Genomic DNA, 27,204 nt, shown 5'->3' with positions numbered 1-27,204 from the left:
CTGCACATGTCCTCAGGGAGGAGAAGGGGGACAGAGTTTGTGAACCCATTAACCCATGCTACCAGGGTGCCCCCTGTGGCTGTAATGACTCCTCGGGGCCCAAGGAAGTGGTAGGAAATGTGGAAAATTCCCAAAAACATCATATAAGTAGATAATTTCTGGCCAGGGCCGCGGGGGAGGGGGAGGAAGTGGGGTAATTTGCCTCGGGCCCCACAGGGGCCCTGCGAGCCCTGGCCTGGTGGGGGTCCAGGTCTTTGGAGGCATTTTGGCAACGGGGGGGGGGGCCTTCAGTCGCTCTGGGTCTTCGTGGGCATTTCAGTGCTGCCGAAGACGCGGAGCGACTGAAGGGCCCCCCGCCGCTGAAATGCTGCCGAAGACCCGGACCGCCGGGTGAGTACAAGCGCTGCAGCTCCCCCGCTTTGCCCCAGGCCCCCTGAATCCTCTGGGGGGCCCTCTGTCTGGCAGGTACTTATTGGAGGGGACTAGGTAGTGAAGTAGAATAGACTTGCACCACTAGTCTGGAGTTAATTCTTTCACGGATCTCAAGAAAAAAAAATAAGTTAATTGGTCTCAGTTTAGTCCTTATTTGTTCATTTCAGAAAACTGAGGTATGTCACAATGAAGTAAAGTTAATGTCTCTCCTCAAGCGGGTGCATGTACATCCTATGTGTCTCAAGCCAGGGATATTAGTCTTTCATTTTCTGAAATGCTAAATTTACTCATTTTTGCAGAGGCAGAAAAGCATGGTCTCTAAAACAGCAGAGAGTGGGGGTAACTGTATCACTCTGTCCCTCCTCTTCATACTGAAGGGTCTGCCAAACCAACTAATAAAACAGGAGAGCATTTGTCATTGAGGGGCCCTCAGCCTGAATCTCTGTTTTGTTCTGTCTCTTTGCTTCCTTGTTTGTTTTTTGCAGGCAGTGGAACCTTTCTAACAAAAATAGATATTTTCCTCATCAAAATTGCCCTTTTCTTCAGCTTGGTTTTTTTCCATAGTTTCCCAGCTGGCGTGTCTGGCATTGTGACATGGTGTGTCAGGTTGCATCAGTCACATTGTTCTACATGACATCACGGATCAGAGGGGGACATGACTGATGAAAGGTGATGGTGTCACATCACAATACGAGGCCTCAGCTGGGGAAGTCTGAACAATTCTCTAAAACATTGTTTAAAGACCAAAAAAAAAAAAAACGACATGGGATGAAGAGAATGTTCCCTTCATATCCCTCCCCTATCTGCAGTCCCTTTCAAATTAAAAGTTTTGCTAGCTGTGCTGCCCAAATTAGATTTGGTTCAAGCGTTTTCCTCACCAAAGTTATGAAGGGATGTAGCAAGGAGCGTTGTGATGTCTGTGACAATGGCATAGATTTATCCATGGGCCAATATACTTAGTTTGATTCAATGGGTCTTATAGCCATGACCTCACTATTGTCCTGGCTAATTATACCATCACATTATGTATTATTTGTGTGTGAGTATGGTTGGGGGGAGGGGAGCGGGGCGGAGAGAAGACGCTTTTCTCAAGTGCCATCTGATAGCCTAAAGACAGATCCGCTGCTCTCTAATGTTCCTAAACTGTAAAAGACAATTTCTGCTGGCTCTAATGTAAAGGGAGCAAAAATAAGACTGATCACTATTGAAATAAAGAGGGCTGGAACAATGATGGCCCTGGTTAACTTGCCAGTTATACCTTAGATGAGGCTGCCTCAGTGTGTATGGTGTCCCCTTGCACTTCCTTATTCTCACTATAGGACATACTTTGCACACTACAAATGCTAACCACAGATATTTATTCAAGGGTATCTGATAATCTGGCCCTGCTCATGGTGGGTAGCATGTTATTCCATGAGTGTCCTACTGAAGTCATCAGGCCTACAGACAGAGTAACTGCTGCTTAAGTAAGGGTATCTGATGATCTGTCCCATAGTTAACTGAGACAAAATCAAGTATTAAGAGCACCATGTGCTGCCTGTACCACACGCAGCCTAAAGATTCATCCTCCTGAGCCATGATCTTGCCAAAAATGCTCTCCCTCCTCCCCAGATACAGCAGTTAGCCTGAGGATTCTCCCCAGCTTAAAATGCACCTTTCTTCTTTTCAGGTCCTCCATTTCTTCCTGGGAAGTAAATTAGGATGTAGAAATGTGACTGTATAAATATACTGACTAATTTTAAAGTTGTGCCCCTTTCCTAGCTTTCTGTAGTTATTTGTGTATCCCTTTTTCTTGGTTTCTTCTTCAGTGTCTTCATTCTTCTCCTCTTTCATACATACCATCCCTCATCTTCATGTCAGTTTTTTCTGATATTTTATTCTTTTACTCTCCTTTCACTATTTTCTCTCCTTCTCTTACCTAGCTCTCCTTTGCTTGCTGCTTCTCCAGTCCCCCATCTCATTCCTTCTCTCCCCAGATTTCCCCCCACCATCTTTCTTTTCCTCTGCCTTCCAATCCCTCTATCCCTCTCCTTGGTCCACCACCAGACCTCTTTGGTCTCTATTATCCCTCTTCCATATTTCCACAAAAATTACTGCTCTGAACAGGGTGACCAGATGTCCCCATTATGGGCTTTGTCTTATAAACCCAGCTATACCCCTCCCCCCTGAAAAAAGTGTCCTGATTTTTCACACTTGCTTTCTGGTCACCCTAGCTTTCAGTCCCTTGTGTGACTCCCCTGAGGTCTTGGTTCCTCTCTTTTTCCCTGTGAGTCCCAATAATCTTTCTGTTCCTCTCACCACACAGCTTCTCTCAACCTTTCTGTTTCACCTGCTGGGGTTTATCTCTGTCCTCTTTTCCCTCTAGCCTATTTTCTCTCACATTTTCTGGGTCTCTCCATATCTTTGTACTATTCTCCCCAGTTATTCTCTCCTTCTACAGCTTCCCTGTCTCTCACTTCTCTCAGGGCTGCTGCTGGCTTTTCTTCAGCTACTTAAGAACCATCCCTCTCCTCCCCGTAGGAACTAGTTCATCATTGGGCCTTGTCAGTGATGTCACATTCAGCCAGTCAGAAAATGGCTTTGGAGACTCATGCTGTTCATATTATTTTAACATTTTGATCAAGTGAGGGCAGTTGTGTAGATATTTGAGGTATGTGTGTGAACAGTGCATGCTTTGGCCAATGCTGTGGATTGGACTTGTCTTTCAAATAGACCAAGTGAGGTGCTAAGTGCCTCTAGTTAAAGCCAATAGGCCTTTAAGGACTAAGTCTGATCTGTCTTTTTTTTTTTTTTTTTAAGGGGAGGAAGCAAAGTAACCTCTATACACAGTGTTTAAGCTCTCAGTTCAAATGTAAAGCCCCATGAGATGTTTGATTTCATTTCCTCTTGATCTCCCCTCCAGCCCCCGGTATGCTTTACTTTGGAGCAATGACAATTCCCTTCTCCCAGAGAAATGCTCATCATGGCATAGGAAATATGTCTTCAGGCACTGTCTCACCTCAACATGAGCCAGTAAAAGGAAAGGTGAACTATCCCTTTGCTTTCTTTCTTTCCTCCCAACATGCCCCCCACCCCCTTCTCCACCTTTCATTGTTGGCTTGTATTTACAAGTGCATGTTATAGACCTTCCGCAATGATCTGCAACTTGGGCTGTTTTCACAAGTCTGGATAGCTCCTTCTCCAGGAATTCTCCCATAGCTATATGAAGGAGGCACACAGGCAGCTCTGGGTTTAACTCAGTTTGAGATTTGCTAAGGGGTCAGTTAGTGTTCTGAGAAGGTGAATCCTTTAACCCCTTCCACTATACCTGAGCACATGGGAGGGCAGGGGCCCATTGGCAGGATTTTAGTTTCTCCCTGCTGCTTCTCTGTCTCTCTCTCCCTCCAATCTGCAGCTTCTGTTTTCTGCTTGACTGCACTCACCGCCTTCCTACTGCCCCTTGGGGAATTGCCCTCTTATTACCACAATTACAATCTGTACACATTTCATTAAACTAATATCGCTTTGCACAGGCTTTCTCCACTGAAGTGCACAGCTGGAGGCCCATTTCTTTTCCTCAGCTTAAACACTTTGACAGGTTAAGAAAGCTATTATGGCTGAATAACAGGTGTTGCAAAACAATGTGCATTTGATGTTTAAATGAGAGAGCTTCTTTATTGACTGCCTTTATTGCTGCTAAGACTCTCCTTTTTCAAGATGACTGGATTTTTATTGGTTTTACTGCTTTTTAAAGCGTATTCTGTTGTTTCAAAATAGGTCCGGAGTGACTCTCTGCAGTTATTTGTTATTCTGATGTCTTTTTTTATTTGCACTTTTTTGCCATCCTATCCAGGTGAAGGATACCAGTGCTAAATAGAAGAATTTTATTTTGCCTCAGTCTCATGCCAGTACTAAGCATTTCCTCTTCATAGACAGCTCCCAGTGGAGCTATAAATGATTCTGGTCCATTACTTTGCCTCTGCTTATTATTTCTAACCAGACTTGATTCACCTCCTATCTATCTATATAGTGACCTATGTCTCTATATTTAGAGTTATAGGTAGGCTATAGAATGTGTGGCAGAGATTTTCAAAACAGTGCAGGAGATTTAGCGGCACATTATCCATTCATTTTAAATGGAAAATGTGTGCCTTCATCCCCTCCTGCGCTGCTTTGAAAATCTCAACCTATTGTCATAATATTACATTATATAGCTAATATAATTCATAGGATGTCTAACATATAGAGTGAGCTTTTCAAAGGAGTCTAGGAACTCAACTTCCACAGTCTTTCATTTAATTAAATGAAACTAATAAATTATGACTAAAAGGAATAGATAAAATAACAGAACAGACAATATTAATAATTCAGACATTAAACAGATAAAGCCCATTCAAAGTAAAAATAAAATAAAATTGAAAAACTACATATGATTCTATTTTTTCCTTTTCTTTTATAACTAATATTTGATTTAGTTTTCACTGGCAGCAGAACACTTCCCCAAGAGTAGAATATTATTGCCAAAGTCAACCATTTTAAGAGGCCTCTTCAGAGAGACAAATATCAGAACATTGGGAGAGAGAAAGGAGGGAATGGGTTATGGCTTTCTAGCATGCTCCTGTTCTGCTAAGATGTGGTTTAGGTCATTAAGAGGAATGTTAAACAACAATGTGAAGACTGAGAAGGATACGACTCTCTGCTCCCTCTATAGAGAAGAAGGGGAAAAGCACTCTCTGGCTAGGTTCATTTACATTAATTATATTGCTTACCCATAATTCCACCTATTGAGTTTTGTTGGTGGTTGGAATTTGGATTCTATAAATGATAAAGTATTACTGTACACATGAAAGGACATAGGGATTTTACGGGGTATGCCCAGGAGTATGTGGGTCATCCTGAGTTTACAGGTAGCGAACTTTGGGATGGTAATGAAATTCAAGCTCAGTAGAGAGAAGGCCAATGGCTGTTTCACAGAGGCTAGGCAGTCTATCCCAAGAGTTATGGATTACATCTAAGGGGGCTGGTTTGTTCTGAGTTCCCCCTGCATGGAAATTCTGCCCCCTACATGGAGGGCATCTGTGAGACTGGACCAGCAGTGCTGCAAGTATAAAGTAACTTTGCACCAAGGACTGATTGGACCAACAGTGACAGAGCTAAGTGTACAGCAAGCAAACAAATGATTGCAGTGCTGAGTTCATAGCACCCCAGGCCAGTGGAAGCAGATCTGGTATCACTGAACTGCATGCTGGAGTGGGATGTGGTAGAGTTGTTTTCACTGGAGTGGAGAGACTGACAGAGGAGAGCCACCTCTTGCTGCCTCTGACTGTTACTGAATCTAGTTGGACATGTGAGAATGGGGGTTCTGGTAGGTGGGTTCATGGTAGGGCTAAGGGTTCTGGACTCAATAAGCTGAACAATTATTATTTGCAACTCTCATGTTGCTCAAACTCCTTTGCACTCCTGATTGGGGTTGCACAATTTCTGATGTTTCTTTTGATTTCCTCTTTTCTCCAAATTTAAAAACAAAACAAAAACTTGTGGTTCCCTGTTCCAAAGACTCTGAGTGCTTACAAGTTGGGGAAAAAGCCACCTGCAATGGTGACCAGGGAGACTTTAATTTCTCAGAACCAGAAATAGGACTATGGTACTGGAAGGGGCCACAGAAATATTTCAGAAAGAGGACCGTCTCTTTCCCCAGACAATTCGGATCCATCCCCTGTTGCAACCATTGGCATCTAGCAGAAGGGTGGCAAATAATACTAACGTTAATTCATTTATATTTGTGGAGGACAGTGTTCACCCCAATACAAAGAGACTGCACACAGCCTATATGGGACTCAAGTGATGGATAGGTCTTGTGCTGGTTCTCTGTACACCTGTAAACTTCACCCTTAGTATCTGTCATCATAAGGGTCTCAAATAAATTGACAAGTTACTATGTACTGGTTATATAGGGATTACTTCACCTATTGTGAAATTCAGCCACTTCTGTACAGAATGTGGCAGCTGTTCTACACCAGTAATATTAATTAACAGATGTTAGGAGATGAATTAAGACTAACTTTATGTGTTGAAATAGCGGTGGGAATGTAAGTAGGTACAGTCGAATGCAATTATCCTTTTTGGAGTTTGGCCATGCTATCTGAGCTAATAACCCACTCTGGTTACAAATGCCTTGTGATTTTTATTGGGTAGAAGTAATGAGGGCCTTGGTTTTCACATCTTGTCCACAAGACATCTTAAAAGAGCCCAATATATGGTAGCACTATACAGGGGCATTAAGTAGGTAGAAACTCAGAAGAGTGCCACTGCCACCTACAGCTGCAAAGAGGCTTCCCAAAATGAGTATTGACTAGGTTTGCCCACGTTTAACTTACTAGCTTTAACAGAAGTGCTGGTAGCAGTAGAATTGGGGTATTTTTACTTAGGAAAGCCTGATACATAAGTCACTGAATTCATCTTGCTTATATTTGATAGATTGTGACAAGCCTTGTGGATAGCAGGGAAGCAGTAGATGTGATATATCTCAATTTTAGTAAGGCTTTTGATAGTCTTGCGTGGCCATCTTACAAACTAGAGAAATATAGCCTAGACAAACCTACTATAAGGTGGGTGCACAACTGGCTGGAAAACTGTACTCAGAGAGTAGTTATCAATGGTTCACAATCAAGCTGGAAGGGCATATTGAGTGGGGTCATAGAATCATAGACAATTAGGATTGGAAGGGACCTCAGGAGGTCATCTAGTCCAGCCCCCTGCTCAAAGCAGGACCAACCCCAACTAACTCATCCCAGCCAGGGCTTTGTCAAGCTGGGCCTTAAAAACCTCTAAGGATGGGGGGAGGGATAGCTCAGTGGTTTGAGCATTGGCCTGCTAAACCCAGGGTTGTAAGTTCAGTTCTTGAGGGGGCCATTTGGGAAACTGGGGTAAAAATCTGGGGATTGGTCCTGCTTTGACCAGGGGGGTTGGACTAGATGACCTCCTGAGGTCCCTTCCAACCCTAATATTCTATGATTCTATGGGGATTCTACCACCCCCTTAGGTACCTATTCCAGTGCTTGACCACCCTCCTAGTGAAATAGTGTTTCCTAATATACAACCTAGACCTTCCCCACTGCAACTTGAGACCATTGCTTCTTGCTCTGTCATCTGCCACCAGTGAGAACAGCTGAGCTCCATCCTCTTTGGAACCCTCCTTCAGGTAGTTGAAGGCTGCTATCAAATCCTCCCTCCCTCTTCTCTTCTGCAGACTAAATAAGCCCAGTTCCCTCAGCCTCTCCTCATAAGTCATGTGCCCCAGCCCCCTAGTCATTTTTGTTGCCCTCCACTGGACTCTTTCCAATTTGTCCACCACCTTTTTTGGGGGTGGGGGAGGGGGGCAAAACAGGACACAATACTCCATATGTGGTTTCACCAGTGCCGAATAGAGAGGAATAATCACTTCCCTTGATCTACTGGCAATGCTCCTACTAATGCAGATCAATATGCTGTTAACCTTCTTGGCAAAAAGGGCACACTATTGACTCATATCCAGCTTCTCATCCAGTGTAATCCGCAGGTCCTTTTCTGCAGAACTGTCATTTAGCAAAGTCGATCCCCAGCCTGTAGCAGTGTAGTTTAGTGTCATCTACAATCCATCCCATCATCCAGATCATTAATGAACAAAACCGGCCACAGGACCGACCCCTGGGGCACCCAACTTGATACTGGCTGCCAACTAGACATTGAGGTGTTGATCACTACCTATTGAGCTCGATGATCTAGCCAGCTTTCTATCCACATTATAGTCCATTCATCCAATCCATGCTGCTTTAACTTTCTGGCAAGAATACTGTGGGAGACATTGACTTTAGCAAAGCTTTTGATACCATGTATCATGTCCACCGCTTTCCCCATATCCACAGAGCCAGTTTTCTTATCATAGAAGGCAATCAGGTTGGTCAGGCATGACTTGCCCTTGGTGAATCTATGTTGACTGTTCCTTATCAGCTTCCTCTCCTCCCAGTGCTTCAAAATGGATTCCTTGAGGACCTGCTCTATGATTTTTCTGGGGACTGAGGTGAGGTTGACCGGTCTGTAGTTCCTCATATTTTCCTTCTTTCCTTTCTTAAAGATGGGCACTATATTTGCCTTTTTTCCAGTCGGCCAGGACCTCCCCCGATCGCCACGAGTTTTCAAAGATAATGGCCAATGGCTCTGCAATCACATCAGCCAAAAGGGATCTGGGGGTTTATAGTGGATCACAAGCTAAATATGACTATATCGCTGTTGCAAAAATAGGGATTATTATTCTGGGGTGTATTAGGTGGATTGTGTAAGCAAAACACAAGAAATACGTCTTCCTCTCTACTCCACACTGATTAGACCTCAACTGGAGTATTGTGTCCAGTTCAGGGCACCACATTTTGGGAAAAGATGTGAACAAACTGGAGAAAATCCAGAGGAGAGCAACAAAATGGCCCAAAAAAATGACCTACAAGGAAAGTTGGGGAAAAAATTGGGTTTGTTTTGGTTGGAAAAGAGAAGGCTGAGAGTACATAAGTCTTCAAGTATCTAAAAGATTGTTATAAAGAGGAGGGTGATGAATTATTCTCTGTAGCCACTGAGGACAGAACAAGAAATAATGGGCTTAAATTGCAGCAAGGGAGATTTAGGTTAAACATTAGGAAAAACTTCATAACTGTAAGATTTTAAACACTGGAACAAATTACCTAGGGAGGTTTTCGAATCTATGTCATTGTCTAAGTCAGGGGTGGGTAAACTTTTTGGCCCAAGGGCCACATTTGGGTGAGGAAATTGCATGCAGGGCCATGAATGTAGGGCTGGGGCAGGTGTTGGGGTGCGGGATGGAGTGTAGGAGGGGGTACGGTGTGCAGGAAGAGGCTCAGAGCAGGGGCGTTGGGGTCCAGGAGGGGTTTGGGGTGTGGGCTCCAGCCTGGCGCCGCTTACCTGGAGTGGCTCCGGGATGGCAGCGGGGCTAAGACAGGCTCCCTGGCGCCGTGCCGCATCCAGCACCGTGTCCCTGCAGCCCCTAGGGGAGGGAGGACAGAGGACTCCATGTGCTACCTCCCCTGCAGGTACCTCTCCCAAAGCTCCCATTGGCCACGTTTCCCCATTCCCAGCCAATAGGAGCTGCGGGAGGCGGTGCCTGGAGGCAAGGGCAGCACACGGAGCCCTCTGCCCTCCCTCCACCAGGGGCTGCAGGGGTGCCAGCTGCTTCCAGAAGTTGTGCTGGGCTCGCAGCACCATGGGGGTTCCAATCCAGCAGCCAAGATCCAAAGCCCTGATGGGCTGGATCCAGCCCGCGGGCCGTAGTTTGCCCACCCCTGGTCTAACCTGTTTTTTTTAAAAACAAAAAAAAACTCCAAACACTTGTCATGGATGGTCTAGATGATACTTCATCCTGCCTTAGTGCAGGGACTGGATTAGATGAGTAATTGAGGTGCCTTCAAGTCCTGCTTTTCCATGATTCAAAACATTTCAAGGGCAATAATCTTTAGTCAGCATCCACTTTGAAATAAAACAAACGCATGTCCTCTTATAACAAGATGGCCGGATCTGTGACCCTCTCATATGAGTGTGGGACTTTTCCATTGAGCCAACCTGTTAGTAGGAGTTAGACTCCTGCATAAAGCTGCTGAGTAAATGCCGCTGACTGGCTGTTGCACATGCAGCTGGTTAACTCCACCAGGATATAAGAGATGTGGGTGTGACCCTCTGGTTGGAGGGAAATAGGGGCAGAGATGGGGAGGTCATGTAGAAAGTCCTAAGAACTGGGTGGCTTATGCTCTGTTCCTATTATGTGACTTACCAACAAAGCTGAACACCAGGAAAGGGGTAAGTTGACCTTCTATGGCTTATATAGACTTCATGTGGAACGGGGTGGGAATGCAATCACTTATTTCCATTTATGTTTCTGAGAGAATAACTCAGTAAGCGACTTCCTCAAACCTCAGGAAAATTACCTATAATGGAAGAATTAGCAAAAACTCATTATCATGTAGATCTGGGTGTATTTAAACTTCTGAAAATAGAGGAGAAATGGTAATTGGTACCTAATTTTTCTATAAATTATTTCTCTTGCCACTCAAGATGCCTGTCATGAAGCTGTCAGGAGAGAACTCAGTTGTATCTTTTGTTTCCCCTTTTTGGTGCCATATATTCCAGGTTAATTTTGAATAGTTAACACTGTGTCAGCTGTGACCATCTTGCCATTTCAAAGCCAGACACTGCAATGCATATGGAATTATTTGCGTCCGCAATGTACTGAATACATACTGCAAGTTTCTGAGTACCCTTAATGCATATTGACATCAAGGGGAGATTGGAGGCCTTGGACACCTTCCAGGATCAGACCCTAAATTTGGAGTCACTACAGTGAATTCAGTGGGGTTAATCCAGATTTATATAGGTGTAACTGAGGGTAGAATTTAGCTCCAGCTCTGTTTCTGTTCTGTTCTTTCTGAATTCCTCCTCTAAGATAAGGCTGTGTTCATATGGATCTGCTGATATGGCTTATTGAAAGTAATGGAATCACCCACCCCAGTGGAGTAAAGGGACATTGTGAATGGCAAATACCAACTGCTCCTCCTACCTGCTCTGTAATCAGAAGGGCAAAAGCAGAGCTCAGGCAGCCCTACTGCATCTCCTTGGTCTCCGAGGGCAAGCTGGGGAGCAGATGAGTTGCCAGCTCGCTCTTCAGCTTTAACCGCATCTTCCCTCCCCAACTTCTCCACGGGCAGCCAGGCCCCGGGTTCCAGGGACAGTTCAGGAGGCCGGGGCAGGAGTGTACAGTGTGGAAGTAGATGTTATCTGCACTTCCCAGGGTGTGGGGAGGAACTGAGTGGAAAGGGAGAGGCAAGAGTGTACATGGAGCCGTATAGCTGGGGGTAGGCATGTGCTGCAGTATGAAAAGAGAAGAGAAGAAAGGGGGCAGCGTGTGTGTGTGTATTGGGGGGGGGGAATTAGAGGACCCTGGCTATTAGAATCAATATGGGGAAGATGTAGGAGTTAGGACCAGGTGGAGAAGGGAAACACAAGGAAGGAAGAGAAACCTGATGTTCTGGAGAAGGGATCTTTCCACAGTGGGTGTGCATGAGAGTGCAGGGTGAATCCTCTCTCTCAGATCTGACTGCAGTCGGTGGCTGCAGGTGGGTGTGGTGTTGCCTGAGTGTGTGCTGGAAAGCGGATTGAGAGCCTTGCACAGCAACCCCGTGCAAGGGAAACCCAGGCTGACAGGGACGGAGGGCTGAGTGGGACCCCAGCACATCAGCATACCAGAAAGGGGGGTGGGGGAGGTTTCAACTCGTCACAGGCGGATTAAAGCTAAGTGTTAGGAACATAGAGAAAGAAATAGAGAAATTAGCTTCAGGAAAAGAAATGGCATTTTAAAGATTTGCACTTATTATATTGTGTCTGATATGACTGACTCTCTCTCCAATTTACTCCTCCCTTTCTCCTCCCGCCCCCCACTCTGGATTGAATTGGATTAGATGATCCCCTAGTTTCTTTGCCCACTGGGATTTTTTTCTTGAAATCAGTTCCCAGCTCAGTCACAGCCCTGTGCCTCGGTTTGTGTCTGCATTGTCTTCTGTATGACCTGAAAATCCATCTTCTTGAAAGCACTCAGGCTTTTCAATGCAGCAGAGCCTAGTAATGGTGGTCGTTACCTCACCTTCATTTACATTTTCATCCATTTTTCTTCCTGGTTTCCTCCCTTTCCTTCACCCCCTGCCATTCTGATACTTATCATCAGAACCCTCATAGCCTTTCAGAGGCTGCCTGCTGTGGGAAGATAGATGGGGGACATACCACACATTCCCGTACATTTGCTGCCTTGTAATGTTTGGTCCTTAAGTCAGCAGCAGCTGCTGTGAGCCAAATGCTCTTGCTCTTTTTTCTTTGTTTTTCTGTCAGGAAAAATGACCTTGGAGACTTTCCCAAGATCTGGAAATGCACCACAATCCCACTAGGTAACAGAATCACCCAAGTGCAAGAGGGAGGAAGGGTGTGGGGTAACCCACAGATCTGAAGAGCAGGGAGTGGGTGCAGTTAAGCAGAAAACATTAGTGTGCTAGACCACTGTGCCATCAAAGTTTCCTTTTGTGGCCCTCACAAGCGACAGAATAATTAAATGCAGGCATAGATACCAGATGAAGGGGCTGAATTTCTGTTTCCTACTTAATGCAGTAGGTCTGACAGATTATGGGCAAATGGGGAATCTTGTATCTAGGTTGTTGCATAAACTCTAAGGTGTAGGTAACATCCTTAATACTCCAGGGACCTAATTCTGATCTCACTTACACTAACTTAAATAAGGAGTAAAATTGACACACATGAAAGGAGAGTCAGGCCCTAAATTGACCAAAATGGGAGAAGAAAAATAATGGGCCTAACTCTGCCAGGGATTTTCATGTCAGCATCCAGTCCTGGGCTCTGATATTTTTTTTTTCATCTCCCCAGGCAGCAAAAATGGCCTTGCATGTGAAATGTTTGTATTTTCTAATGTGGGAATGTAATGCAAAAAGAACTTTGTTGATAGCGTCATGCCTAAAGCGTAGGAATTAAACATCTTGGGATCCTTTATAATCACAGGGCTGGGGGAAAAAAATTAACAGTTGCTTATAAAAAGAAATTCCTACAGGCCTTCAACCTCAATAAGCTCTCTTGAGAAATAAAGTTTAATTGTAAAATTGCTACTTCAATCTATTCTCTTTGGCACGCTTGGAAAATTCTTTCCCTAAGTAAGAGAGAAACCATATGGCCTTGTGTCTTGTGAGGCTTTGCTAACAAATATAAAGTTTGGTCTGGACTTAAAATTAAGGCTGATGTACTTATGGTCTTAGGGGTGTGAAAAATCCTCCTGCCCAAGAACCATAGCTATGCCGACCTAGTCCCCAGAGTTAGGGTGACTAGATGTCCCAATATTATTAGGACCATCTGGATATTAGGGGCTTTGTCTAATATAGGCAAACTATTACCCCTGTCCCAATTTTTCACACTTGCTTACTGGTCACCCTTCCTGGTGTAGATGTCACAAGGTCAATGGAGGAATGCTTCCATTGACTTAATAACTGTCGGTCAGGGAGGTGCTGTTCCTACAGTGACTGAAAAGTGCTTTTCAACTGTGCAGGCTGCATCTCCATGACTGGGTTATGCTGACACAGCTATGCTGCTGTAGTCTCCATAGTCTGGACATGGTCAAGGCTCTAGCATCATCTAGAAAATATGGAGATGTAAATTTGGGGTAGAAAAAGTTGACAAGTGTCTTGAGGGGGTTGGTAATTGGATCTGAAGACTTTTTCCTCTACTCTCTGAATTCCAGTCTGGTTCAATAGTGATTGCAAGTTGTTACTCTTTGACGGCTGGTCTGATAACCTATGTGAAATGAGTTGGTGGATTCAGTTCAGGTCCAATGGTAGGATCACAAAGGGACTTAGACCTTGCAATGCTAAGCATTATTGCACCTAACTTTTAGGTGCCTAGAAAATGATAGGAACAACACGGTGCGCCACAAAGCTTGAGTTAGGCCCTAGGCTCCCTAGACTCTGAATGGGGAGAGAGAGATGCCTAAGACTGAGCCACAAAATCTAGCACACAAAGCTGGGAGCTGCTTAACCTAGCCAGTGAGACAGGCCACTTAGAGGGATGAATACTAAGCCCTGTTCCTCTGTCGGGAGTAGGCGTCTAAATGTAGGCTTCAGGGATGTGCCTAAGCACTGCTTAGCGACCCACAGACAGGAGCCTGTCTCCCGGCGTCTGGTGGCTTATGCACTTAACTCGTTCCCTCAAGAAGCAGTTTAAGTGCCTGCTTAGCTCCACACCAAACAAAAGGAAGAACAAGAAGTGGTGGTGCCCACCGTGTAACTTTCAGCTCAGTGGTTAGAGCACTTTACCTGAGAAGTGTTAGATGCAGGTTCAATTCCCTCCTCTCTGCTAGAAGGGGAGGAAAACATTGAACTGGGATCTCTCACCTCTCAGGAGAGCGTTCTAACCACTGACCTATGGGATAGTCTGATGTGGCTCCCTCAGTCTGTCCTGTTGAAGCTGTTCCATTGTGGATAAATAATGAAAGTGTGTTTGGAGCAAGTATGTATTCAGACTGGGAGAGTCATTGGGCCCGAGAGAGTGAAAATAATTCTGTGCTCCAGTGATTAGGCCCCCTTTTTCCCCCCCAGGCAGTGGGGAGATCTGGGTCCAGTCCTCCTGCAGTTTTGTGGATGGCTGTGGGGGAAAATCTGGGACTTAGGCACAAAGCCTGTGATTTAGGTGCCTGAGTACCTTTGTGGATCTGGGCCCTAGCTGTCCAATTCCAATATAAAGTATTATCAGACTGAATGAATACAGAGACTCAACTACCCCCATACACTTACAGGTATTCTTTTGGGGTCAATGATGAGTGAGTGTACATATATCATGTACATACCCACATATATGAAAGCTGGACTAATAATGCAAAACATTTCCTGCCAATGGGAAGCTGAAATTTTTAAATATTTGCTGTAGTCAAGTTCATGTCTCTTTTCTGTCTGCTTTCTGTGAACAGCTGAGCAATCAAGTTTTAGTGCTGTGAATGGCGTTCACATATATGAATATTCGTGGAAACTAAAGTTTAAAACGACATCTTGAAAACAGACTATCAAGAATTGAATACTTGCAGGGAGCTGTTCTTTATCAAGATGTGGGGGGGGGAAGAGCTGTAGAATGCATAATACAATAACAGGTGGTGAATAATTTTTAACAATCATGATCTGACATCCCATGGGGCTGAATTCTTCAGATAATATTCGCTGTGAATTATTCACTCATCTCTAATATGCTGTGTGTGTGTGTGTGTGTGTGTAAAACTATATTTATATTAAAAAAATAAAAAGCTGTCATAAATTTCCCAAAGCTGTCCTAGGGTATATGATATTTTGTCTTCACTGTAGATGAGATCTGTGGCTTACCAGTTATGAGAGAACAGACACACTCCTGTCTAGAGAGGGGAAATAGTTTATGTAAACTTTGGATCTTCCCGTTAAAGAACCTTTAAACTAAACTTTAACATGCTGGGAGAGGAATAATATCCAGAATTGTATTCTGAGACTTTAATCTTCTTCTTTTGTGAATCACCAACCCTGTAGAATGTATTGATTTTTTTTTTTTGGATTCATCATTGTCTTTCATCATCTCAGTCTAGTTTCAACGTACATTCTATCCTGCATGCTAAAGGATACCACAGAGGCAGGGCAAAAGTTACAGCACAGGTAGACATGGTTTTAAACATCAGTTAACGTCAGAAACAATGACTAAGAAAGTCCGTGAGAGAAACAATTTCTCTTACCCTTTTTGAACTAGGGGGTAAGTGATCTAAGCCTCCAGGCCCCAATGACCTCGTATTTATTTTATATTCAGTGTGCCGTATTCTATTTTTGCAGGGAGTGAGGAGACAATGGGAGGAAATACAATAGGGTGATTTTAAAAATGTCACGTAAGTCATATGCTCTCAGTAGCATTATTTAAAATTTATGAGAGGAAGGATGAGCTTGTGGTTAAAGCACTGGACTGAGACATCTGGATTCATTTTCTGGTTCTGCAAAATTCCTGGAGTGGCCTTCTGCAAATCACTTAATTTCTCTTTGCCTCTGTTCCCCATTTTATAGGTGGGGAAAATACTTTCTTCCTCCAGCAATTTGTCTAGCTTTTTTTTTTTTTTTTAGTTAGATTGCAAGGTCTCTAGGACAGGGACTGTCTCTTACTATGTGTATCACAGCACCTAACACAGTGGGGCCTTTATTTCGGTGTGGGCTTTCTGGTGCTGTAAAACAAATGATAAATCATAGTAATATGGTATCTTGGTCTTGTTTAATATACACATACAGTCAGTGCATGTCCGACCAGTGCAAACACTGGTAAGCACCCCCCAAAACTAGCCGTGTATGTATGCACATACACGATATGCAAATGTGAAATCTTAATATGGGTAAAAAATGGCCTTCCTGTTAAAGTGCTACAGAAAACTCCAAGCTCTATGCTTTTTGCTGTCATCATGAGATTGAATGTCCCGATGGCAAATTACACATGATAGATTTGTCAGGAAATTAAAACACCTAGTAGTGGACATCAAAGTGCTATCAAATGGATCTCCTGTCCAGTGGGAGTACCAGCACTAGCAAAAAGAAAACTTGCAATGATCTATAATTTTAATTGGACTCTGTCTTGACAGGCTGACCAGATGTCAATAATAATGCTAGGAAAAAATATGAGAGAAGAAGAGATAATGACTATATATTTTCCCATTTTGCTTAGACCAACTGTGACAGGCTTTAATCTCTTTTAAAATGTCTATTGTCCCAGACTTTCATTTATTTCTTTAAGGGCACAGCAATGCAGTATCTAATACAGTGAGTATGTGGTGTTTTATTGAGAGATGGCTATCTTATGGGCAGAGGGTAAAACTGCACTTCTATGCAGAGATGACAAATATGTCCCACTTCTCACAGTAAACCTTCAGTACAATAGCCTACTGCAGAAGAAAGGATAAAGTCTTGCGATGTGTGGTATATACTGCAATAGCTGACTTGTCTGGATATTGCTGTCCCACCCAAAACAGATTAGAAAATATGCAAAGACCAGTCAGTTATCAGATTTAATACTTACAAGAATCCCACCCTGGAGGAAAAGAGAGACTTGTGCACATACACCCACTCACATACAGACCCCTAAATCTGTGCCTTCTACAAATCTGAACTGCCCAGGTCTATGTACCTAAACCCCAACCAAACTTAGTTAAAGATTTGCATCACTTCAGGTAGGAACAATCTATTGTTCGCTCCTGTTTCCTCTCACCCAGTTCTGGCTTCCCATCCAAAGAATTGCCTATAAGACAATCTCGCTTTACTCCTCCTTCCCAGCTGCCTAGCCCACCCAGAGAGACCTCATAATTCTTTAGCCAGTGGACCCAGAGCCAGCTGCTGCTTCTGTCTGTAGCCAGGAGTCTGAATTAAGACAGGAGTATATTTCCTCTCTGCTGCCTTCCTTTTTTTCTTGCTCTGTGCATGCCCAGCTTTTTTGGGGTGGGTCACTCATCCGCAAACCCCACTAGAGGACAAACAATGAATAATTGGGCCCTCATTCTAATCTTACAATGGTATAAACCAGCTAAAGCTTCACCAAAGTCTGTAGAGTTATAGCTATGTGAGAACAGAATGAACTCATTGTGGGCTCAATCCTGCAGGATGCCTAGCACATGCATAAGGGCTTGCTGGACTGGGTGAAGATCAAGCTCTATATCTGGAAATTAGGTGCAACTATTTAATAAAGGAGCCTACCATTTGATCCCATGGGGAAATGTGCATGTTATGAGGAATGATGTGGTTTCATCACTGTCAGGGCCAGGAGTCTATTACCGTGAGGAGTCATTTTGCCTGAGTAAGGAATGCCAGGTTTGGGGAATATACAGGTGGTGTATGGTGAGAAATTGAGAAGATATTATTCTGAGAGCTTCCTTTAATCCAAAGGTTTTAAAAATCAGATCCTCCAAAACTTTAAGAACTGAGTTGTCTATACGCTTTAATATATCATATATAGGGCTTCTAGTTTCCAGTCTGTTTTGTTTAAAATGAAACGTTAAAAAACAAATAAGAACACTAGTTAAACATTGTAACAGCTACATTTTAACAATGAAAAGAGGCTTGATGTACTCAAATGGCACATTTTTACACAAATTAATTAGAAAAGGAAAAATCACACAGTAATGATATTAAGCACTTCTAGATAGGCTTTCCTCAAGAATCTCAGATATATGTGTGGTTGCTATGGGTGAACTCCTTTAGAGTCATCTCAGGGGTCACTTGTATTTGAGACATTGCACCTTAAGGCTCAGTCTGGTAAGGTACTAAGCAATTCCTGGAGATGACAAACATTGTCGGTTCCAATTGACTTCAATTGGAAGTGAGGGTCTTCAGCACCGTGCAGGATGGAGCCCTTCATGGACATTCTTGCTCTCATGTTCACTATCCCTGAGAACTCTTCAAGGTGTTTAATGTTTGCCTCCCAGATTTTTAGTACACACAAGCCTTTGATGGGTGTTTTCATGTTCTGTTATAATTTTTCTTTATACTTTTGTTTTTGAAACAAGCAGTTAGGAGCAGTGTCTTATACCAAACAATAACAGCTGAAACACAGAGGGTTTTGATCATCTGCTTTATCTTGAATAATAGCCCAGATTTTCGTTAGGGTTCGTTAAGCACTCTGATCTGCTGCAAACTTTACCAGAAAAATTAAAGGCCAGATTCCCCCGGTAGGGTAAGTCTGTGCAGCTATGCTGGCTTACACCCACCAAGCACCTGGCCCTGAGTCTACACACTTCCACTTGATTTAAATTAATTAGCAATAGTTTGGGTTAGATATTTTTAACCAGATTTTTTTTTACAATAAAATGAGCCTTTTTCAAGGAGCATAAAACCCTGCACAATGGAAATGGGGTCACTAGAATTGTTCAGTGCTATTCAGATCACAGATTTGCAAAGCAGCGTTCACTTTGAGTGTGTTTTGGGGGAAATTAGAGGAGCTCAGCACAAGCAATTACAGAGAGCGTGTTTTCTGCCTGTCTCAGTAGTAATGCATATAGGTTATCCTCAATGGCTGCCTGCCCTCTTGTCAGAACAATTATTTTAAAACAATTGTTTCATTTGGAATAGATACTGCAACATAAGTGATTGTCCCTTGTCAGTGACACATTCAATTAAAACAACACAGAATGTGAGTTCTGAGGCCCACTGTGCCTTGTCCAATCTTATCAGTCAACAAAGAACAACCTCAGAGACTCAAGCAGGGATTGATACTATTGTCGAGTGGCTGGAACATGTTGCACCTTCCCAGGGTTCCTTAGTGTCTTCATTTCCTGTGTCTGTTCCAGCCAATGACAGGCATTTTCTCAGCAGTGGTCAAGTCCACTACGCCAAGAGGCTTATGGCAGTGGAATATGATGGCAGCTGTGACAGCCCTGACAGCTGGGTTGAGCTCAGGGTGGTAGGTTGTGCTGGAGTGGTAACAGTTGGGGTAGCAGTGAGGTATGACCACCATTACTGGCCCGCAGATGTCAGTTTCCACACTGTCAGTTCCAGCACGTGACAGGCACTTAGCATCGTTGCACAGCCAGGCAGAACTTTAAATGTACTCTGAGTATTGCTTGTGCTGTGTGTGCCTATAGCCCTGAGCAGGCATCATTTTAACCAGATTCTACAGAAGAAAGTGGGAGGGGTGAGTATTGAAGCATTCAAATAAAAAAATCTTTTCTTATTCCCTCTTTTACTCTGTTACATTATTACTAGGCCAGGCCAAGATGCCACCTGCAGACAAGCACACGAGGCCAACTTTGCTCTCAGTTAGTTATTATATTTCTCGATTTTACTCTTTTTATTTTTGTATACGAGTAACACGTTAACTCTGCTTTGTCATGTGAAACTCCAATGACTGATGGAGAATTGTCCCTCTAGTTCCAGAAATGATGTGTGTTATCAGACAGAGAGAGATTCAAGCCAAAGGGAAAATGGGACAGAGTGTGAAGCTAGTCCGAGCTCCTCTACCCAAGACACTCGCCCGAGCCCTGCCCTCCCCCTCCCTGCCCCCACGAGGCTGGGGCTGGCATTGCTGCTCACCCACACAAGGCTGGGGCTGGCATCGCCACTCCCCCCTGCCCCTGCATATTCCTCTGCAGGGACTGTCCTGGCCATGATGGGACTTATGGTCACCCTATTCAAATATGGACCCAAACAACCAAAAAAAATTTGGAGGTATAGCTAGAAAAGAAAGCTTTGAAAACCAAATTTAGATTTGGATCGCAAATTGGAGCTCAGATTTCACAACTGATGCTGTCTGTAAAGGTCTAAATCAAGTCAAAATCCCAGGTCCAAACACTCCTGAGCTTTGAAAGTTTAAAATTAGGTTCAGACCTGAATTTACAGCTCAGACCTCTCTTACTTTCAGGATCAGTAGTTTGCAGTAACATGACATCAGTTATGGTTAACTGCAAAATGTATCAGTTAGTTTCAAATCAAGCAAAACCTCACTTTGAAAGGTTTTCTTTAAGACCTTTCAAAACTGAAATTAAGATTGTGAAAGGATTGAGAATTTTTGCCTTCAAGATCTAAACACTAGGAACATAGAAGAGGAGTTATAATTTTTAAAAACGAGAATCAAGGAAGAATTTGTCTGTTTATAATACTTTAAAGTCACTGATAAAAGGTTAGGTGTAATGTCATTAGAGTAGGAAATTGAGAGTCAGATATCCTTAGTTCTCTTTCAAGCACAGTCCCTGACTTGTTATGCAACCTTGGACAAGTTATAACTGCTCTGTGCCTTGGTTTACCTATCTGTAAAATGGGGATAAATCCAATTTCTTTACCAGCAGGGATGGGGTGGTGGTGATTGAGCTTGAGGCTTAATTAGTGCTTGTAAAGAGATCTATGAATGGGAAGTACTTCAGATGTGCAAAGTATTATTTTTTAAAAACTATAATGCAAAACTATACTATGATGGGAAATTTTTTCAGGCCCAGCTGGTGATCAGCATGATTTATAGTGTTAATATCAGTGGCAGCTGCGGGGACGCCCTGCCGGTCCCTGCAAGGGTGGCAGTCAGGCAGCCTTCAGTGGCTTGCCTGTGGGAGGTCCGCCGGTCCTGCAGATTCGGCGGCGGGTACGGTGAAGCCACAGGACCGGCGGACCTCCCACAGGCATGCCACCAAAGGCAGCCTGCCTGCCGGGCTTGGGGCGGCAAAAAAGCTAGAGCCGCCCTTGGTTAATATTGAATGATTCTAAATGATATGAGTTTGTTAGTTTCAGTATATGTGTGGTGTGCATCAGCATCTTGATGCAGTGGGGATGAGGTCCAGGGGCTCTTGTTGTTTTTTAGGACGTGGGTCTCCTATTTGTTCTGAAAAGTCTTAGAAGGTAGTGGGAAGTCACTCCTATGAAGGTTCATGGCACCTGGGCTTCTTCCATACTGTGGCATCATCCCTTGGAGTTGACCTGGCATTGGACTTAGACACCAAGGGACATGGTTGCCAGTTTTCATGCCAGAAAGAAATCCAAATGGGCAACTGGACCACTTATCACAGATCTTGGCTCATACACACATTACAGTACCATCAGCACAGTATCTGCAGTGCCATCCAGCCATTGGTTTCTTCCCTCTATTGCACAGTGGAGGGCAGCATTTGGTCTTAGACTCGTAGACTTGAAGGCCAGAAGGGACCATTGTGATCTTTTAGTCTGACCTCCTGCACATCGCAGGCTATGGGACCTCACCCACCCACTCCTTTAATAGACCCATAACCTCTGGCTGAGTTACTGAAGTCCACAAATCATGATTTAAAGACTTCAAGTTACAGAGAATCCACCATTTACTCTAGTTGAAACCAACAAGTAACCCGTGTCCTGTGCTGCAGAGGCCTTCTTGTAATTTGTATTTCCCTGATGAGGGAGGGTCTTGTTAAAAATATGTCTATTTATAATTAATGAATTATAATACTTAGCAATTATAATATGTAATTTCTTAATCTGAAAGTGCTGGGAGTCATTATCTCTATTTTGGTAGAGATGAGGAGCTGAGAGATTAAGTGATTCACCCAAAGCCATATGGCAGGGGGTCAATGGCAGAGATGGAAACAAAACTCAGACCTCCTGACTCCTAGTCTGGGTCCCTATCCACCAGATACTGATGTCTCCCTCGGGAAGGGTTTTTTCCTTTGATTCCTCACACATCATGCTTCTCCCTCAGTGAAAAACTGAGCCATTTCTTTGATGTAAAAATGTTCAATGCATATATTGGAAAAAATTGCTCTTCATAACATGCAAAATTTAGAAAACATACTCATTCAAACTAGGTGATGATACAGTACAGCACTTTATTGTCTTTGTGTCATTCACTCAATATGAAAGTCCTTAATATCATCATGACATTCACATGATATCGTTTGGAATTATCCAATTCCAAAGGCAGTCAGTATATTACAACCTTTGCCAGTGATAATACAGAATTTTCCTGTTTGTAATATTTACAATGTTATTCACTCCAAGGACTGGAAGTGACTGATATAACATTAAAAAAGCTAAATTTTGTGATGCAATATTATCATTGCCGTGGGACTGATTGCCTGCCAGCCCTGCTTAGCTGTAAGAAGGCAGCAAAGGTGCCATTGGGTAAAACAAAGTAGAAATCAAGCAAGTAAACACAAAAATACAACCCAAAACCAGACAAAACACCCCTAAAACCGAGATGTCTGTTTAGTGATGATCATTCTTGTCTTTACACTCTGTATATTTTAAACAGTTGCTTTCGTATCTGTAATTGGCTGCTCTAGGATAGCTGCTTCATTAACATCCATTAAAATAATGCGTCTATCAAACTGTAAAACCAAATCCCAAAAAAACTGCCCTTCACCTGCAGTCTGCTGATCTGTAATCTGCCTGTCTCTAGCTTCCCGGGGAAGCTTAGCACGCAGCCAGGTATTAGAATCTATAGCAACAGTGGCCAAAATGCACCATGGAGGTATCATGCTGAGCACCCTTAACTTCCCCAGACGTCAGTGGAAGTGGGGCACATGTGCCACCTTCACGGAAATTCTACTTCTTTTCCTGGATCAGGCTCCAAATGTAGATGTGCCCACCCCAATCTATAAAGAGGAACAGCTGGCTGTGGCACAAGGTGGTGTGATAGACCCAGGCCAGTTGGGTACAGCAGAAGGCAGATATACTGGCCACTGGATTAACAGTTTTCTGTTCCCTGACTGACCAGAGCAGGGGCTGCTCCAGGCTAATGAGAAACACCTGACTCTAATTAACCTGTAAAGAGTCAGGTGAGGCCATTCAGTTAATGTGACCACCTGACTCTAAGGCCCTGCTGATACTATAAAAAGGGCTCACTCCCCTCAGGCAGAGGAGAGCCAGGGGAGAGGAAGTGTGGCTGAAGGGCTGGTTACTGAAGACACCCTCAAACCATCATTAAAGGAGCCCTAAGGTAAGGGTGAAGAAGGGAGAAGCAGGAGAGCTGTGGGGAAGTAGCCCAGGGAAATGTAGCAACTCTGGCAGTGAAAGGTTGGCTGCCAACAACTGCTACCATTAGGGTCCCTGGGCTGGAACCCGGAGTAGAGGGTGGGCCTGGGTTCCCCCCAACCCACCACTACAGGAACAGCTCCTGGAAGGGGAAGTCAGGTCCCTGTCAGGACAGGAGGCTGAACAAGAGACTGGGAGTTCTCTCACCAACCTCCTTGCAGCCTATGATGAAAAGGGCTCAGTAGACTGTAACCCTGGCCCTAGAGAGAGAAGGGCTACGTGGAGGGTGACAGTGAGCCACTGAGGCTAAGCATAAACCGCCTAGAAGCGCAGGACCCACGGGAACAAGGTCAGAGCTCTGCCACAACGGATACTGGGATATGTAGACTCTGTGGTGCGTCAGCAGTTTGCTCAGCTGTATGCAAGAAAAGGGTGCCATATATGAGTCTGTAGCCAGCCAAAGAGAAATGGGGAGGCTTTGGAGAGCTGTAGGGAAGCAATAAAAAAAAGTGGGGGCAGCAGGGTGGGGCAAGTTTCTGTTTCCCTGTAAAATGTTGAAATACCAGGTGCTATTTTATCTATTTTATAAGATTTTTAAGGCAATTTGTTCTCTCCTTCCATTTTCACCCGTTGTATGCATGCTCATGCTCCCAATTCCCCCTCTCTACCTGTCACATAACTGTGCTCTCTTGCTCTCACTCCTTCCACCCAGCTGTCTCTTTTGCATGCACAAGCTCCCTGCCACACTCCTTCTCCTCATTCTTTACCTCACATTCACCCTGGGGAGCAGTTCACCTCCCAGGGCTAGTGCTGCAGACTGTCTGTAGGCTCAGGCAGACATCAATGTGTTGGATACACTTGGGTATGCTTTCAAGGCTTTCTTCACAACCATCAGGGCTAGAGCATTGTTTTTTTACATGTAAGTTGAGGTTCTGGGGGCAAATTCAGCAGCTCTGGAATCACAGAACATAGGGCAGGGGTTCTCATACTTTTGTACTGGTGACCCCTTTCACATAGCAAGCTTCTGAGTGCGACCCCCCCACCCCTCTATAAATTAAGAACACTTTTTAATGTATTTAGCACCATTATAAATGCTGGAGGCAAAGCAGGGTTTGGGGTGGAGGCTGACAGCTCACAACCCCCCCCATGTAATAGCCTTGTGACCCCTTGAGGGGTCCCAACCCCCAGTTTGAGAACCCCTGACATAGGGGATCTTGTGGGCCATATCTGAGATGATGGGGTAGAATAAGGGAGGCAACTTGTATTTCCAAAATAGATCTGGATCCTCCTTTTAAAATTGTCCTAATGTCCTAGCTCAAAGACATTAGGCTCCAGTCCTGGAAATCACAGAGGGACAAATCCTTCCTGATAGTAGTATTCCCAAACCTTCTTTACAGATCGGTGAATTGAGGTACAGGGTACTGGCTACCATAGCATAGAGGTTGCACTAAAAATGACAGAGTTGTTGCATAGCTACTCTAGCCTGTCTTTATACTGAGGGGATAGGAGGAGTTTATTCCCCACCCGCCATGTATGTCCACAGCATAAAGCCCATTTACTCAGATTTTCCATGGGGACATGTATGTGAAAATTTGGTCCTACACTACTCAGTCTATCAGACATGGAATGTAGAATCTGCTATAACCTATAGTCATACTGGCTCTCTTGTACAAGAGGAATGATATGCATCTCTGCAGTAATACAGATGTGAATGTCTCAGAATAAAACACATTGGGAAGTTGAAATGAGTACAAAGTACCAAAAGAAAATTACCAGGAACTCAGCAAATACAATATGTGTACAGCTAAGAAATAAATATTCAAGAGGTGGAAAAATGATCAGTATGGATGACCAGGAAAATACAGGAGGAAATCAAGGCTGGGAGAAAGGCAGGCAAGACGTATATAATTTATTTATTTTAAAATGTCTTGCCAGGGAAATTCCACTGAGAGCTAACATCTCATTTCCAAGGTGTCCCCTGGGATAAATCAGAAGGGATAGCACTGAAAGTGAAGGCATAGCATACGAAAGAAAAAGAAGGTAAGAAAATGGTCAAGAAAACCAAGATTGAAAATGAAAGGAAAATTATGCAAGATGTGAAGATGAATAATAAATGGCTTTACAAATGTAAAGTATAAGGAGCAAGAGGTTGATGAAAAAGACTGCAGGCTCTTGAGGGGAATATTGAATGGAAACTGGTAACAGAAGATGCTGATATTGCTGTGAAATTGAAGGACTTCTTTAAATCAGGCAGATTGGCATGGAGGCTTGTAGGAAGCGAAATATGAAACAGACACATGATTGTAATGGCTACCTGGGTGGTGGGGAAGATAAGCTGTGTGGGAAGGGAAACTATTGAAACAGAAGTAACAATGAAAGATGGAAGCAGAGATGACTCTAGAACAAACTCCCAGAACATAATCAGAACTGTCAAATGTGATCTGTTGTCAGGTAGAAATGGGCATGAACCAAAACTCCAGATCTGGTGTCCAGTTCTGAATTTGAACTTTGGCTCCCAACAGAACAGTCAGAACCAAAACCCTTGTAAAGTGGAAGGGGTTTGTAATTTTGTATTCAAATGCAAAGTTCAGGGTGTAAAGATTGACTGGTTAGATTTGGCCCATTTTACAGATCAATTTGAACTGCTGTCTCTGATCCAGTTCCAAGGAATGTTTGGATCTGTGTATGGTTTGGGGAAAGTGGTTGATTTGAGCCCATCGTTAGTTAAAGTTGAAACTTCAACAAACTACCACATTTTGCAGGATTTTCACCCACATCTGCACCAGTCCAAGTTTATTCACGGCTTTGTGCATGCTCACTAGGAGGTGTGTGAATCAACAAATCTTTCTGCAAACCTAGCCTTAGGTTCAGGATGGTAACAAAAGCAGATATCAGATGAAATTGCATGGTTTGGGGTTTCCTTACAAAGTGTTGTACAGCTCTGAATTAAAGGACCAGCATGAACCTCATTTATTTTTTATATGGGAAACTAAATCCATATTTCCACAATTAAGTGGGATAAATCAGTGATTTTTCAGAGGTGCCAACCACCAATAGCTCCCACAGAAGTGAGAACTGCTGGTCACTTAGCACTTTAGAAAGTAGGGCCACTTTTTTAGATGCCAAAATATAGATTGAGAAGCCTAACTTCAGGGCCCTATTTTTAGAAAATATTGGCCCACAATTCTAAGAAACCACAGATTAAATAAAAGGGACCAGAGGTTCTAGCCGTTCATTGGCACCCAGAATGGTTAAAACTTCCTTCTTGATTCCTTAAAGTGAAAAATCTATGACAGATTTCAGAGCCAATAGCTAGGCACCACTCCTGTGAACCTCTCGTGCTTGGAACCAGCACGGTCTGATTGGGAAGAGTATGTAAGATCCTAGCTTTTGAATCCTGATGCTCACTAGTGGCTGGCTCACTGAGAGGTCTAGGGACTTGCTACAGATAAGGGAATTCTCCTTAGAAACCTGTGATTTTTTTGGAGCTGAAGAAACAGGGTTCTTGTCCTTTCTCTGCAGAGGTGTGTGTGTATGTGTGAGTAAAAGATGAATGATGAAACTATGGATGAGCAAGTCTAACCTTGGAATTAGGAAAAAATTGAATCAGTAACTGGAGGTAAAATTGTAGAATACTTCAACAGGTACAGACTGTCCAAAAAAAAGCCAGCATAGATTATAAAGGGGAGGTCATGCTTCATAAATCCAATTAGCTTCATTGAGAAGGAGAGATGGTCAATAAGAGCTGATGGGG

At 43.6% G+C, this 27,204-nt stretch overlaps 1 long non-coding RNA gene across 4 annotated transcripts in view; it reads left to right on the top strand.

The window, feature by feature from the left end:
- LOC120406602 overlaps window positions 1-27,204 on the top strand; it is a 186,259-nt gene that overhangs the window by 32,037 nt on the left and 127,018 nt on the right. Inside the window, exons 3-4 of one of the 4 annotated variants that reach the window (XR_005599398.1) lie at window positions 15,831-15,883; window positions 25,386-25,490. The exons of 2 other annotated variants lie outside the window; for them this stretch is intronic. This is a non-coding gene — a long non-coding RNA (uncharacterized LOC120406602). The remainder of the gene's footprint in view (window positions 1-15,830; window positions 15,884-25,385; window positions 25,491-27,204) is intronic. One more of the 4 variants, XR_005599400.1, reaches the window with a different exon arrangement.

Source organism: Mauremys reevesii, linkage group 5 (assembly GCF_016161935.1).
Source record: "Mauremys reevesii isolate NIE-2019 linkage group 5, ASM1616193v1, whole genome shotgun sequence".
In the NCBI taxonomy this organism is placed as follows: domain Eukaryota; kingdom Metazoa; phylum Chordata; order Testudines; family Geoemydidae; genus Mauremys; species Mauremys reevesii.
This window is presented reverse-complemented; position numbering and strand designations above follow the sequence as displayed.